Source organism: Oryctolagus cuniculus, chromosome 8 (assembly GCF_964237555.1).
Source record: "Oryctolagus cuniculus chromosome 8, mOryCun1.1, whole genome shotgun sequence".
Lineage (NCBI taxonomy): Eukaryota > Metazoa > Chordata > Mammalia > Lagomorpha > Leporidae > Oryctolagus > Oryctolagus cuniculus.
The window spans coordinates 113,865,893-113,881,309 of NC_091439.1; the positions used below are offsets into that span (position 1 = coordinate 113,865,893).

The following is a 15,417-nucleotide window of genomic DNA, read 5'->3' on the forward strand; positions in this document are numbered from 1 at the left end:
AGCACCAAGTGCTTACACACATCACCCACATGATCCTCACAAAAACGCTGTGAGGTTGGTGCTATTGTTCCCATTTTATAGGTGAAGATCAGCAGCCACTCATGATCACACACTTCAGACCAGAGCTGAGCTTCAAAGCCAAGCCGCACCTGCCTTTTCTTGTCGTGTGTGTGTGTGTGTTGTGTGTGTGTGTGTGTGTGTGTGTGTGATATGAGGTTAATTTCTCTGAGTGGAAGCAGGAGAGAATGGAGCTTCTGTTGAGATATTAGACATTACAATGGGGCGGATGAGGAATGGTTGTAGACAAATTGAGAACAGAGGGATAGAGGATGGGAAAGATTACAGGTTAAACTCACCAGAAGAATTTGCTCCTGATTTGTAGAGTGTGGCTTATTTGATGGTGGGTGATTTTTAAATATTGACCTTCTGATGATGGCTACCCCTTGTTCTCTCTGTAAGAGTTTAGAAACAGGCACCTGATCACTTACTGACATATGCGTGACTGTCTTTGTCAAGTTTATCAATGATCTTGTCCTGTGGAGAGGATGAAGTGGATTCAGGGCCAGACCTTGGTGAGGCTGCTTCTCCAGGTAGCCAGTTGGAGGCTGTGTGGGAACGAATGTGTCTCCCTGTCTCCCTGTTCTCTGTACCCCCAACATTTCCAGAGAGGGCATCCCTGGTATGAAGTACATGAAACTTGCCGTCAGCCTGTCTCATCTTTCCGGACACTGTTGGAAAACCCCTGTGGATAATGACTCCCTTCTGTGCTCATGTCTATCTGATAACTCTCACTTCTTTATAATTTCCCCCTGGTTATTGATATCTCAGTGAAATACATTTTGTTAGGTGGTAGGTGACGTTTTGTTTAGTATGAAGTGTGTTTACCTTATTAATATGTAGACTTGTAGCATAGTTCTACCTTTGACTAAATACATGGGTAGGTGGGGTGTGGGTTCCAGAGCTCCCACGAACACCCAAACCTGGGGGTGCTCAAGTCTGCAATTTAGAGTGATCCAGCATTTGCATAGGACCAGTGCACATCTTCCCAGGTACTTTAACTCATCTCTAGGTTACTTGTAACGCCTAATGCAATGTAAATGGTACAAATAACTGTTGTATTGTTCATATAATAACAACAAGGAAAGGGAATCTGTACTTGGTCAGTCAGATGCAGCCACTGTAGGCCTAAGTGCATTGTCCAGGAATGAGAGGTGACTGGAACAAAGCTCAGACAGCACATGCTGGGGCTGACTGAGCTCTGTGAGGTGGTGGAGACCACAGCAGGATGTGCCATGCAGCTCCTCATTCCCCTGGATTTTGCACAGTAACTAGTGCATGGAAAATTCAAGTTTTGCTTTTTTGGAACTCTCTGGATTTTTGGTCCATGGTTGGTTTGAATCTGAGGATGCAAAACCTAGGGATATGGAGGGCTTCCTGTATAGATAGTGGTTAGGGCCCAACAAGGAGACCTCTGGTTGCCAAAAGGGTGCTAGGATTCCTCATTTTCCTGTCCTTATTTCTGATTAACTTGTCCTGGAGCTGGGAGGCAGGCATTTATCTGATTGCCTGTGTGCAGGCTCTGGGTGGAAGGCTGAGAGGGCTGCCACATGACATGAGAGACACAACCCCCTCACATATGGGGAGGGAAGAACCTTGGCGTTTAGCTCCAGAGGCCTGGATTCTTGTCTGAACTCTCCTCCCATCTAGGTGCATGACTTCCAACCGTCTCACTTTTCAAGACCTCAGTTTTCTCTCTGTTACAAAACCACCAAGGGCCCTTCCTGCTCTGGAAACCTGAGATTTTACCCCAACCCAGTGCAGTGACAAATGTAAAGGGACAAAACTGGAGGTTTGAGAACTAAAGAAGTCCTCATGGCAGACAGGATTCACAGGGCACAGGATCAGCTTGGATGCGCTACTGCTGGGAAGAGCTGAGACCTCGGCTAAGCTGCAGAGGAGCCCAGAACCAGGTCCTTGGAGGCAAAGACTGGATGCTGGGATTCACACAGAGCGCAGCAAGACCACGGGCCCTGAGAAAGCCTGGGGCCCTGCCCTAAGCGTGGGGAGATCCCTGCCCTCTTAGTGCAGGCTTTGTTTCACCTTTCTCTGTCCATCCTTCTGAATCCCCCGAAAATATTTTTGTAGACAAGTTCAGAGTGCCTAAGAAATGCACCAGGAGTTATCAAGTACACAGATACTAAAACAATTATTGAGAAATGGATACCATTTCTACCTCTTAATATACTGGTGGTAGATAATATATTCATCACATCTACCTTGCATGTAGATACTAAACTCTTCTAAAGGCATAGAGCAATTCATCCAAGTTCATACAATAATTATCCAAGGTTTTCTGCCTCTAGCCATAAGAACTTAGTTAAATGTACTCCTGAGTCTGTCTACATCTTTAATGATCATTTCATTCCCCTCATTAAGCATTTGAATTTCTCACTTGAAACCTCTAAATTGATAATGTTCCTCTCATCTTTATGTGGTTCACATGGCAGCATGATAAAAAAAAAAAAGTCTCAGAATTACAGCAATGGCTCTGAGAAGTATCTGCTCCAGGCAGCAGGTCTCCTAACTGCCCAGGGCCATTTCCCCAGGATGACTGCTGCGTGCTTACAAACACACCCCTCAGATCTCACTCCTTCCTGGAAAATAGAGGCAGAAGAACAAGGAAGCTGAGGAGGTTTTTCTTAGTGGTATGAAAACTAAACAGGCTGTGTTAATAATTATAAACTGAATTGTGTCCTCCCCAAATTCATATCTGATGCCCCAACCCCCAGGATCTCAGAATGTGACTGCACTTAGAGACAGGATCTTTTTTTTTTCTTTTTATTCCCCTATATGATTGCATTTATTATATAAAATTCAAAAACCTAGCAAGATCAGTCTGTGATGTTACAGGGACTTAAATGAGGTCATAGGGGAGGGGCCATGATCCTGTGTCACCGGTATCTATTTTCTTTTTAAAAAGAGGAAGAGATGCCAGGTATGCCTGAGCAGGGGAAAGACCATGTGCAGCCCAGGGAGAGGCGTCAGGCGTCACGGCCATTGCCAGCACCTTGACCTTGTACCGTCAGCCTCCAGTGGATCTCTGTTGTCTAAGCCATACTTTCTTGGTATTTTGTTTTGATTTAGCTCTGGCAGATGAGTGCAACATCAGTGGGAAAAAAGACCATGAGTATAAACAGGGAAACTGTAGCACGGGCATCCTCTAAAATGGCTATGGAAACCTTGGCTGAATGTTCCACCATGGCTGACAGTCCTCCTGTAGATAGACTACAGGCATGCTAGATGCAGCACAGGAGAGGGATAGCTGGGGTTCTTTCTCGTTCTGTATCTCAAGATTCTGCCAATGCACAATTCAAACTTGACAACCAAACAGCTGACCCTACCTGTTGTCAGCTGGGGTAAAGGTGTCAATCATCCAGCCCCATGGACTTCCCTAGCAGCACTGTGCTCTTGCCTTCAAGACTGCCCATCAGCAAGAGACTGAGGCACAGTCCCGGGGAAGACTTTTAGGTGTCACCTCTTCAATGAATAAATTGTTTGATGCCTCTGCTCTCAAGAGACCTTGTTCCGTTTTTGAAAGGTTTAATTTTCTCCTTTGGAACTGAACAGCCTGGGGAGGAGTGGGAGTGTGGGCAGGTGATGGGCAAGGGGACATTTCATTTATTCCCTGTAATCCAAGTTTGAAGCTGGTTTTATCTGTCCTGTGTGAAACTGACCAGCATCATGCCCTTTGTCTTTTAAGGGGTAAAGCCACAGTCCGGAGAACACAGTAAACTCTCCTGCTCAGAGCCTTTTCAGTCTGCTGATGGTCAGTGCATCAACTGTGTGACTCCTTGCAGCTCCAGAGCACTTCCTGTCCAGGCGCTTCCCTGCCAACAGCTTGAAGGGTGGGAATCTGAGATTCTTCTCCTTAACAGGTTTAAGGGGAAAAAAACAGAACAAAGCAAGCAAAGAAAAAAAAAAAACAAATAATATTTCACCTTGGCCACCAAAACAAATGTATCTTTTTATGGAGCTGATTAAGTCTACACACAAATCTTGTTTTACAGAGATAGCAGGGTATCAGTTGACCCTTAAGGAGTGGAAGGGGGGAGGAAGGATAGGAGGGGTGGAAGTTGGGAAGGGGTGTAGGCCAGGAGGGAGTGCATGAGGGGACTTCAAAAAAGTTCATGGGCAGTATGTTTCATGAGAAAACTACGCATGGATTCAAAAATGTTTTTGCAGCAAAATAAATTCAACTTTAACTCCACTCACAACGGACTTTTTGAAGCCCCAGCGTGTTTGACACAAGTGTAGTCTTCTGGGAGGGCACATGCTTTGCTGCTGCAAAGCAGGGAGTAATATTGAGTCTTCCAAAACAGAGCCACCTGATCCACCACAGTCCCCCTTGAAGGGGCTCAGACAACATGAGGCCTTGTGTGCTGGGGAAAGGGTCACGATCCAGGGTCCCTTGAGTGGGCATTTGATCATCATTTAACCTTTCCGCCAAACTCTGCTGCAAAGACTGGAGCTCAAACCTCTCCTCCATTTACTAGTATCGTGGTCTTCCACTCATAATGTAACCCGTTTGTGCAAAAATGGAATGAAATGATCTGTCTCCTGGGTTGCTTGTGATGTTAGTTCAGATAATGTATAGGCCACGGTAGCCTGAAGTTGGCTAGGTCTCCTACAGTTGAAACTTCTTTCTACTGCTGCTCACCTGTGGGGTACGTCTCAGTAGTATCGTGAGTGGTTTGGCACCATCTGTATTTGCTGTAAGTCATTGCCTTTGCAATTTTTATGTGAACTACTAATCATAGTAAAGCTAACAGCTAATGCCAATTGAGTGCTTGCTCCTTACCATATGGTGTTCTAAGTACAGTATACACATTAATTTTTTCTTTAAATTATTTTCATTCCATCTTGAAGAAACTTGACTAGTGCCTTGCTCTTAGTAAATTGTGGGCCTGGGATTAGAGATCAGGCACCCTACTTCAGATCTATGATACATCAACCCTACTGCAACTCATCTCTTTAACTTGGAGTGGAGATTCTAGCTCATTTTTTATGCCTGTGTCTACAGTCACTGATGTGGATAATTGCTTTTTCGTTAATGTTCTCATAATGTCAAACTTTTTCTTCTAAATTCTCCAAGGATTTCCATACCCATAGATTTGGTTTTCAAAAAATTTTATATATCTTTTTAAAAAAAACAGACTTGAAAGGAGGCAGGCAGAGAAGGAGGGAAGGGGGAAGAGAGAGAGAGATAGAAAGAGAGAGAAATCCCATCTGCTCCTTCACTCCCCAAATGCCACAGAAACCAGGCTTGAGCCTGGCTGAAGTTAGGAGCTGGGACCTCAATCTGGGTCTCCTATGAGGGTGGCCTGCTGCCTCCCAGGGTCCACATTAGCAGTAGCTGGAGTTGGGAACACAACTGTGACTTGAACCTGGGCAGTCCTATATGGGATGAGGTGTCCGCAGAGCATCTTAACTCTTTGGCAAACGGCTGGCCAGATTTGGTTTTGAAAGCTGTTGTGCAGCATTAGTGTGTGTGTGTGTGTGTGTGAGAGAGAGTGAGAGAGAGAGAGAGAGAGAGAGAGAGAGTTATTTTTCCTCTAGAAGTCTTTAAAATAAAAAAAAAATTGACAGTAATTGTACATACTTATGGTGAAATGTTTCAGTACATATATACAGGATAATTGTCATATCTATCATCTCAGACATTTATCTTTTTTTGTGTTGAGAACATTCAAACTCCTCTCTGCTGGCTATTTTTAGAATACACAATTAATTGTTGTCAACCACAGTCACCCTAGATAGAATGTAGAACGTTTAAAGTTTCTGTGCTCTGCTGCTGCACCTGTCAGTCACCCACTTTGCATGCCTCTCTCTCCACACCCTTACCTGGCTGGTGACCACTACTCCTCTAGATTCCTTTCAGCTGGGATGTGCTGCTCTATGGAAAGTAGATGGGTTGCAGGATTGTGGGTCAGAGAAGGTGAATTTCTGAGAGCCAGACTTGGGAGCATGAACTCAGCTTTCCCATCCTGCAGGGGCTGCTAGAGCCCAGTGAGAGCATGGCCTAGCCATGGCCATGCTTCCTGGTTGCTGTTTCCCTCTGGAGGGCAACCCAGGGGAGCAGTATTATCAGCACCTCCCCAAGTGTTGCATCTACCCATGGTGATGTGTGTACTCGGCATCTACCTTGTGTCAGGCCTTGTGCACCACGCCCTTGATCTCACAACAAAACCTGGATACCTAGGACACTTACAAGTTTTTCAGATCTCAAAGCTCGTAAATACAGAGACCAGGTGTATAAAAATCTGGAGAAATACAGCCCTTGTCTGAGGGCTGACCTGGGACCAAAACTCCAAAGTAGGCAAATGTGGGTGAAGTTCTCAGGAAGTACCAAATGTTCCCTTTGCGCTTGCGTAAAAAGGCCTTGATATCAGGTCCTCCCAAACACATGCTCATGCAGTCACATGCACGATGTTGTGGCGCTTAAAACACCAAACAAGGACAAGATTTGAGCCATGTTTCTTTTTGTAGTTTCACCACCTAATGTAATAAACAAAAAATTTTTCAAAAATATTACACAAAGAATAAATTCTGGTTTGGGGGTAAACAAGACTTTGACAGGAGTGAAGTGAAAGCAATTTTAATTTACTGTTAGCAGCAGCAGCTTTTTTACTAGCATTTAAAGCCAATTAGCAAGTATGGAGAAAACATTCTAAACATCGGGAAGTTCTTCATAAACAAAAACTCACTAATCCAAGAAACAGGTTGGCTCCCTGCCCAATTACACTGCAAATCTGCACATGGCATCACTGAAGAGCAGTCCGTAGGCACTCTGACATGAATTTTGATGGGTGTAGGAAACATCTAAATTACATGATAGTAGTTTACATGGGCATAACATTTTTATATGCAGTATCTCTTTGAATATTCAGAGCATCCCTGAGACAGCGTTGTGGGAGATATCACTCTCCCCACTATGCAGAGTGGGAAACTGACCTGCAAACTCAGGGGAGCTCAGACTTCCAAGGTCTCTGAGGAATCCCAACCCTGATCCTGAGACCACCTCCCTCTCTTTTTCCCCCTGAAATCCATAAGATAAATGCATAGAGGAAGGATTTGTAGAGCTCATTTAATAGACTGTAGAGAGCAAGTCTACTCCAGTAAATGGCCTCTTCAGCTGGACTTCTGTTCTCTCTGTGTTATAACACACACCCATGGAAGTACACATGCGTGTGTGCATACACACACTCACACACTCACACACACATACACACTCCCCTGGAGAACATTCACTCACAAGTAAGATGAAGTTTGGATGGTAGCTATTTAATAAATCTCATTGCCATGAACCGGTGGTTTATGACAGGAAGTGATTTTATTTTACTAATGTTTATAGAACCCCTAACCATACAACTGGGACTTTAACTCAAATTTAAAGAATAATTGAAGAGGAGCAAGTAACTTGATAAAGAGGAGAGATAAGCAGCACACAGAAGATGAATTGAGGAAAATGAGAGTCAAAGGCTGTACAGGAAGGTTGCTATAGCAACTGCTGAACTCACCTGTTTCCCATAACGACAGTTAAGGTCAGAATGGGCCCTGGGTCCCTGTTGGTACCACTGGAATTGAAGAAATCAGGTATTCTGTGGAAATTCTCTCCCAAAGCACAGCCTGGGTTTTGTAGATCTCTTCAAGTCACATTTCCCAGTTTTTAATCTTCTGTACCTCTTAGGACCCTTTACAATCTCCCTAAATTTCTGTACCACCTATCATTTCACCCCATCTTTTGGGGAATTGTATTCTTTTGCTTTTAAATTGAATTGAATTTTTCATTATGCTTTGACTCAGGAGTCTGCAAATAATAGATGCATTTTAAAATGATGGCAATGAAACCTAAACTCGAAGAGTTGCAGATTTATTCAGAAGGTACCACAGGGACAAGTGCAGAAGTGGGAAAGCCACAGTCCTCTATCCATATAAAAGTATTCTGCTGGAGGGCAATGAGGATTAAATTGACTCTCCAGGGCTTCTGAAGCCACAAAGGTAGGAGATGGCATCTCACTTCAAGTCTGGATTATTAAGAGTTTTATTTATCACCAGTAAGAGCTTTATTTACGATCAGCAAGAACTTGGAGGAACAACACCTCATGTAATTAAAATTGCTGTGGACACTTGGGGAGGAAGAATGTAATTACCATGCTCAGTAGTTAGCTCTGTGGGCAAGGAGGGGTGTTGTGGACCAGAGTGAGACGCTGGGTCAAGCTCGAGTCTTGGCTGTTTGTCCCAGCCTAGCCCTCATTTCATGATCACCTGGGGGTAATACTCATCTTTTCCCCCTTTCCCTTAGTTTTGTTTTTACCTTTCTACTCTGTGAAATGCAAAGGTACATCAAAATGTTTATGGAAAATGGAATGAAAAGATAAATTTCTTTTTGTGCAAATGTATTTTGAAATCCAGACATGCCAAGATGTCTTCAAAAAGTTCATGGGAAATACATATAGTAAAAAAAAAAAAAAAACTTATACATAGATCTCACTGTATTTTAAACTGTACAGTTCTCTAGGAACTACTGTCTTATCTCTGTAAAAGACCAAGAAACCCACTCTGTCTTTGACTTATGCCCTGGGTAAGTTTTTGGGAGGTGGGATGTAAAATCTGATTTTTTTTATATTTTCCTATATCCATTTATATATATATCTAATCCCCTTTCCCTTTACTTCATTATTTTCCTCCAGATTCTGATATTATTCTTTGCCTTTTTCTAATTATGCTATGCCCTAGTTATAATCCATGTATTTCCTTTTCCTTTCTCCATCCGTCCTATTGATGTGACTCTGCCAACTGTTCTCCCCTCCGGTGGTGTGTCGTGTAGGTTTGCTAACAAATGGCTTAAAATATGTGGCATCCATAGTGACTTGAAGATAAACTAAATGGAAATTTAAAATGAGCTTGTCTATTTCCCAAATGAATTGGCATTTATAGTGAGGAGATTTTTAGAAGTTTGTTATATAGAAAATGAGTAACTAAAGGATGAAACATTTGAGCAAGTTGAGCTATGGGCACCCCACATGTGTGTGGAGCCTGTGGGTTCCTCCAGCTTATGGCACATCCACTGCCGAGTTACTTTCACCAACCTCTTGGCACCTACATTCTCTTAGCCTGTCAAAGAAGAATTCCACTGGCAGGAGTTAAACAAGGGATTATTTAGGATGATTACAGGTGGGGAAGGACAGAACTCAACTCTGTCGAGAGAGGGGCAGGTGTACAGGCTGGGGGTGCACAGGTGGGAAGGTCCTGAAGGACGCCTAGGGAGGTTGGTCACTGTGGTTAGGCCGCCTGCATTTGCCCATCTGTGCCAATTGTAGCTGGGCTCCCACCCTCCCAGAGAGCACTTAGGTCCATGAGAAAGGCAGTCCTGGGCTCAGACTGGCAGAGGCAGAGGGAAAAGCCGTAGGATGTCAGATTCCTAATGCAATGCTCTCAGAAACGGAAGATCGTGAGCCTAGAGTTGGGAAGAAGTGTATCTAAGTGTGGGCCAGCAGACAAGAGCGTTTAGGCCATCTTGGTGAAGTCTAACAATTTAAATAAAAATCTGGTGGATAGAAATAGACAATTTCTTGAACAAATTATGTAGATTTATCATTGGTCCCCGGCACAAAATACAAGGATGAACTAATAATTCTTGGCTCAGAAAAATGACTTTGGCTACAAGCCAAGATGAGAGAGATGAAAATAAAAATAAGCAGAATGTGGAAGCATCAAGGGAAACATGAAAGAGCAGTGCCCTAGCTTGGAAGCACAACCAAAACTAACATCACCTTCCCATGGCAGGATGTATCTTATCTCTACTTTTTAAAATAAAGTTTTCAATAGATGTTTAAAAACTGTACATGTTTATGGTGTACCATGTGATATTCTCATACATGTAGATAATGGGTAATAGCCAATCACGGTAACTATATAATAGTATAATATAATATAATATAATATATATATATATATATATCTTCTCGAACATTGAACATTTCTTTATGGTGAAAACATCCAAAACCTTCTAGTTATTATTATTTTTTAAATTTATAAAGATTTATTTATTTGAGAAGCAGTGAGGGGGGGGATGAATGAATGAATATGCTTCCATCTGTTGGTTCATTCCCCACATGGCTGTAACAGCGTTTTCCGGGTCAGGTCAAGGCCAGGAGCTAGAAGAACCATTGTGGTCTCCCACATGCGTGGCAAGGGGCTCAAGGACTTGGACCACCTTCTGCTGTTTTTCTTGATGCTGATAGTACAGAAGCTGGGACTCAAATTTGCATTCCCAAATGGGTTGATGGCGTGACAAGCACAGTTTACATATTGTGCCATGAAGCAGGCCCCTGATTTTTATTTTTTATAGAGAAATATACTAAAAGTATTAATGTACTCTTTCTCTACTTTTATTTTTTCTGTCAAAGTTTAATTTATAGTTATAGATTTTATTTGTAATATTGGTAATTTTATCTTTTATTGCTGTTCATGTTTGTTTTTTAAGGTAGGGAGGCATTTTGAGTCTTTATTTTTGATGTCAGTGACCACCCGAGGATCTTGACAAGAGCTGCCAAGGCTATGGAAGCCTTTTGAGTCCACAAACTCCATCCATCTAATACTTTAAGTTGGCCAGCCTCAGAGTCTCTTATGCAAATAACATTATAAATAATTTTGTTGTCATCAAGATTATTGTAGATGCTTAATAACTAAAAATCATCAGTGTTATTCTGTGTAAAATATGAGGAGTGTCTTAAAGACTTAAAGCTTCCCATGGTCTCTTCTTTTCCAGAATTCAGAAGTTTATAAAAGTGAAGTTCTGCTTGGCTTTTGGGGACACAAGCTGTCATTTGACTAATACCCCTAAGTCCCTTTCAGAGTGACTTAATGTTCCTTAAATGGTAACCCAACGCAAACTTTATTTCAATACGTATTATAAGCATTAACACACACATCACATCCATTTACTGCAGGGTCGTGCACCCCGACTCCATGGGGACAAGGATTCCTGAGCTCAGGATATTTCCAGATTTTGCCTTTGTGCTCCTCGGTTCATTTGTGTATTTTGTAGTAAACCAGTAAATATAAGTAAAATGAATTACAAATAGTATTCACAACTCTTGAATTTCTTTAGCAAAATAAAAGTATACCAAGGAATAAATTTACAGTTTACTTACTCTTACTCAAACCCATTATAAAATTCTAAAGCACCTACAGTTTTAAACTAATAAACAATGATCAAACATCATCTGGTCTTTCTTTTTTTAAAGATTTATTTATTTATTTGAAAGTCAGAGTTACACACAGAGAGAAGGAGAGAGAGGTCTTCCATCCGCTGGTTCACTCCCCAATTGGCTGCAATGGCTACAGCTGTGTCGATCTGAAGCCAGGATCCAGGAGCTGCTTCCGGGTCCTCTATGCGGGTGCATGGGCCCAAGGACTTGGGCCATCTTCTACTGCTTTCCCAGGCCATAGCAGAGGGCTTGATGGGAAGTGGAGTAGCCGGGTCTAGAACTGGCGCCCCATGGGATGCCAGTGCTTCAGGCCAGGGCGTTAAACTGCTGCGCCACAGTGCCGGCCCACATCATCTGGTCTTAAGTGTTCTGAGATCAGTTGATATTGTCTGTAGAGAGGAAAAGCCACTTTGTTCCCCTAGAATGATCAGTGGGGAACCTCTTGGGTGTATTTCACTGCCTTTGGTCCTACCCTTTCCTGATACTTGAGAAATTTCAGAAACAATGTGGGTATTTTTGTGTGATTGTTTCCCAACCAGCTCCATAGGACATGGGGTTGACTTGGATCATGGTAACCTTCTTGCCTTGATACATACTCAAATTCCTGCAGAAATTTTGTAGAATCATGTAACCAAAATTATTACCTGTAAACTTTAGGTTTCAGAGTGTCTTTTCCTGTAGGCACACGGGTATAAGAGGAGTTCAGATTTCCAGCTTTAGTAGCAAACCTTCCCGCTTTGCTGACAACATACAGTAAAAGTGCTGCAGAGTTCAGGTTACTACTTAGAAGTTCGGAGGTCCCTTGTTAAACCAGACTTCCAGTCAGCCTTGGGATCTTTGCAAGAAACGATGTCTCAGTTGCTGACTCCAGAAACAATGGGATAACCAATGTTTGTTGTCTAAGGCTGTAAGTTTTGAGGTAATCTCTTATGCTGTAGTATGTAAATAGCAAATCAAGACTGGAAATGTGGGCCCTTGGAATGTGCTTGAAGCCCAGGACGGGGCTGGCTCCAGGTGTCTTAGAACAGGGTGCCTGTGACCTCCACTTCATAACTGCTATTTCACAGAGAAGTGAGAATAGGCCAGAAGGCTGCCAACACACACAAAATGATAAGGAGGTGGAAATGGCACTACCCTGATTTGATCATGACACAGTGTAAGCATGTATTGAATTAACAGAGTGTACCTCATAAATATGTACAATTGTTATGTGTCCACTGTGAAGGAAAATGAAATTGCAAACAGAAAAGAGAATTGAGGAGGTTCTTTATTGGGCAGGATGCTACTCATTATGCTGAGAGCAGATGTTGGTAATTAAGACATCTCAGTCATTGTCTCCTCCTGTCAGTTTAGGATCTGAGGACCATTAGGGCAGTACAGGCAGTGGGTCTCCATCTGCACGTGGCTGGAGAGGCTCAGCATTCTCCCATTTACATGGCTAGCCAAAACCTGGACTAGCTAACTCAGGGTAGAACTGGGAAATAAAGCTGTATAATTTCGTGCGATGCCATGAAGGTTTCCTCTCTTTCGGTGTCAGGGCGGAGACCCGCACTGTGTCTCCTCTTCTCCAGGGGCAAGGCAAGAGGAGGGGAGAGCATAGGCCAGGCAGGAACAAAACACTTCTGGGAATGGGCCACACAAGTGCCCCTCATGTAAGGAGATGGCAGCTGATCCTACAGCCAGAGCTTCGCATACAGAGGTCCTAGGTTTGCCACGGAGTTGTTGGAGTTCTTCAGATATTCTGCATAATAACTGCCTGTCCAATACAGAGCTTGCAAAAATTTCATCCGATTTTCTTTAGATTTTCGCTTTACTTTGTTGATTTTGGCATTTGTTCCTGAAAATCCTTATTATGCCAATGGCCTGAATCATTTTCTGTTTTTTTTTTTTTTCTTCTTCTACTAGTTTCAAAGTTCCAGGTCTCAGTTTAGGTCTTTAATTCATTTTGAGTTGATTTTTGTCCAGGGTGAAAGATAGGCGTCTAGATTCATTATTCTGTGTCTGGATATCCAATTGCCAAATGGGAAAGTGGCACCATTTATTGAAAAACTATCCTTTTATTCAGCACATAGTCTTGATATCTTTTTTTATTTTTTTTAACTTTTATTTAGTGAATATAAATTTCCAAAGTACAATTTATGGATTACAATGGCTTCCCCTCCCCATAACTTCCCTCCCACCCACAACCCTCCCATCTCCTGCTCCCTCTCCCATTCCATTCACATCAAGATTCATTTTCAATTCTCTTTATATACAGAAGATCAATTTAGTATATATTAGATAAAGATTTCAACAGTTTGCACCCACACAGAACATAAAGTGTAAAATACTGTTTGAGTATTAGTTATAGCGTTAAATCACAATGTACAGCACATTTAGGACAGAGATCCTACATGAGGAGTAAGTGCACAGTGACTCCTATTGTTGCCTTAACAAATTGACACTCTTCTTTATGGCATCAGTAATCTCCCTAGGCTCTTGTCATGAGTTTCCAAGGCTATGGAAGCCTTTTGAGTTTACTGACTTTGATTTTATTTAGACAAGGTCATAGTCAAAGTGGAAGTCCTCTCGTCCCTTCAGAGAAAGGTACCTCCTTCTGTGATGGCCCATTCTTTCTACTGGGATCTCACTCGCAGAGACCTTTCATTTCGGTCATTTTTTTTCTTTTTTCTTTTTTTTTTTTTTTTGCCAGAGTGTCTTGGCTTTCCATGCCTAAAATATTCTCATGGGCTCTTCAGGCAGTTCTGAATGCCTTAAGGACTGATTCTGAGGCCAGAGTGCTGTTTAGGACATCTGCCATTCTATGAGTCTGCTGTGTATCCCACTTCCCATGTTGGATCGTTCTCTCCCTTTTTGATTCTATCATTTAGTATTAGCAGACACCAGTCCTGTTTGTGTGATCCCTTTGACTCTTAGACCTGTCAGTGTGATCAATTGTGAATTGATATTGATCACTTGAACTAGTGAGATGGCATTGGTACATGCAGTCTTAATGGGATTGTAGTGGAATCCCCTGGCACATTTCTAACACCACCATTTGGAGCAAGTTCGATTGAGCATGTCCCGAATTGTACATTCCTCCCTCTCTTAGTCCCACTCTTATATTTAACAGGGATCACTTTTCAGTTAAAATTCAACACCTAAGAGTAAATGTGTGTTGATTACAGAGTTTAACCAATAGTATTAAGTAGAACAAAAAAATACTAAAAGGGATAAAGTATTAAATTGTACATCAACAGTCAGGGCAAGGGCTGATCAAGTCACTGTTTCTCATAGTGTCCCTTTCACTTCAACAGGTTTCCTTTTTTGTGGCTGGTTAGTTCTCACTGATCAGGGAGAACATATGATATTTGTCCCTTTGGGACTGGCTTAATTCACTTCCATTTTTATTTCCTGGAATAATTTAAGAAGTATTGGTGTTAATTCTTATCTATATGTTTGGTAGAATTCAGTAGTGAAGCCTTCTTGTCGTGTGCTTTTCTTTGATAGGAGGTTTTTTGTTTGTTTTTTAATTACTGATTCAACCTTGCTACTTATTATTGTTGTATTTAGATATTCCATTTCCTAATGATTCAACTTTGTGAGGCACTTTTCTCAAAAAGTTTGTCCACTTCTGGATTTTTTAATTTGCTGCCATATAGTTGTTCACAGGATTGTACAACAATCCTTTGTACTTCGCAGGTGTCGGTCTTAATGTCTCCATCTTCGTCACTTATTCTTTCATTCTTCTCTTTGTTTTTCTTGGTTAGTCTAGCTAAGAGTTTATCAATTTTCTTTATCTTTTTGAATAACTAGCTCTCTGTGTCATTGATTTTTTTGTACTTTGTATAGTCTTATATTATTTGTGTTGTGAGGTTTATTGTTTCTTTCCTTCCACCAGTTTTGGATTTGATTTGTTTCCATTTTCTGGTTTCTTGAGGTACAATGATAAGTTGTTTGTTTGAGATCTTTCTTTTTTTAAGATTTATTTTATTTATTTGAAATGCAGAGTGATAGACAGGGGGAAGGGTGAGAGAGAGAGAGAGAGAGAGAGAGTATGCATGAGAATGAGAATGAATCTTCCATCTGCTGATTCACTCCCCAGATTTCTGTGGTGGCCAAGGCTGGAACGAGTCAGGAGCCTGGAACTTCACTTGGTTCTCCT

General features: G+C 42.0%; 1 long non-coding RNA gene across 9 annotated transcripts in view; it reads left to right on the forward strand.

Annotated features, from left to right (window-relative positions):
• The window catches only part of LOC127487367 (uncharacterized), a 334,927-nt gene that overhangs the window by 280,050 nt on the left and 39,460 nt on the right, over nucleotides 1–15,417 (forward strand). For 7 of the 9 annotated variants that reach the window (XR_011378078.1, XR_011378077.1, XR_007914179.2 and 4 more), the window contains one exon: nucleotides 7,864–8,058. The exons of 1 other annotated variant lie outside the window; for it this stretch is intronic. This is a non-coding gene — a long non-coding RNA (uncharacterized lncRNA). Of the gene's footprint in view, nucleotides 1–7,411; nucleotides 8,059–15,417 lie in introns of all 9 variants that reach the window. One more of the 9 variants, XR_007914177.2, reaches the window with a different exon arrangement.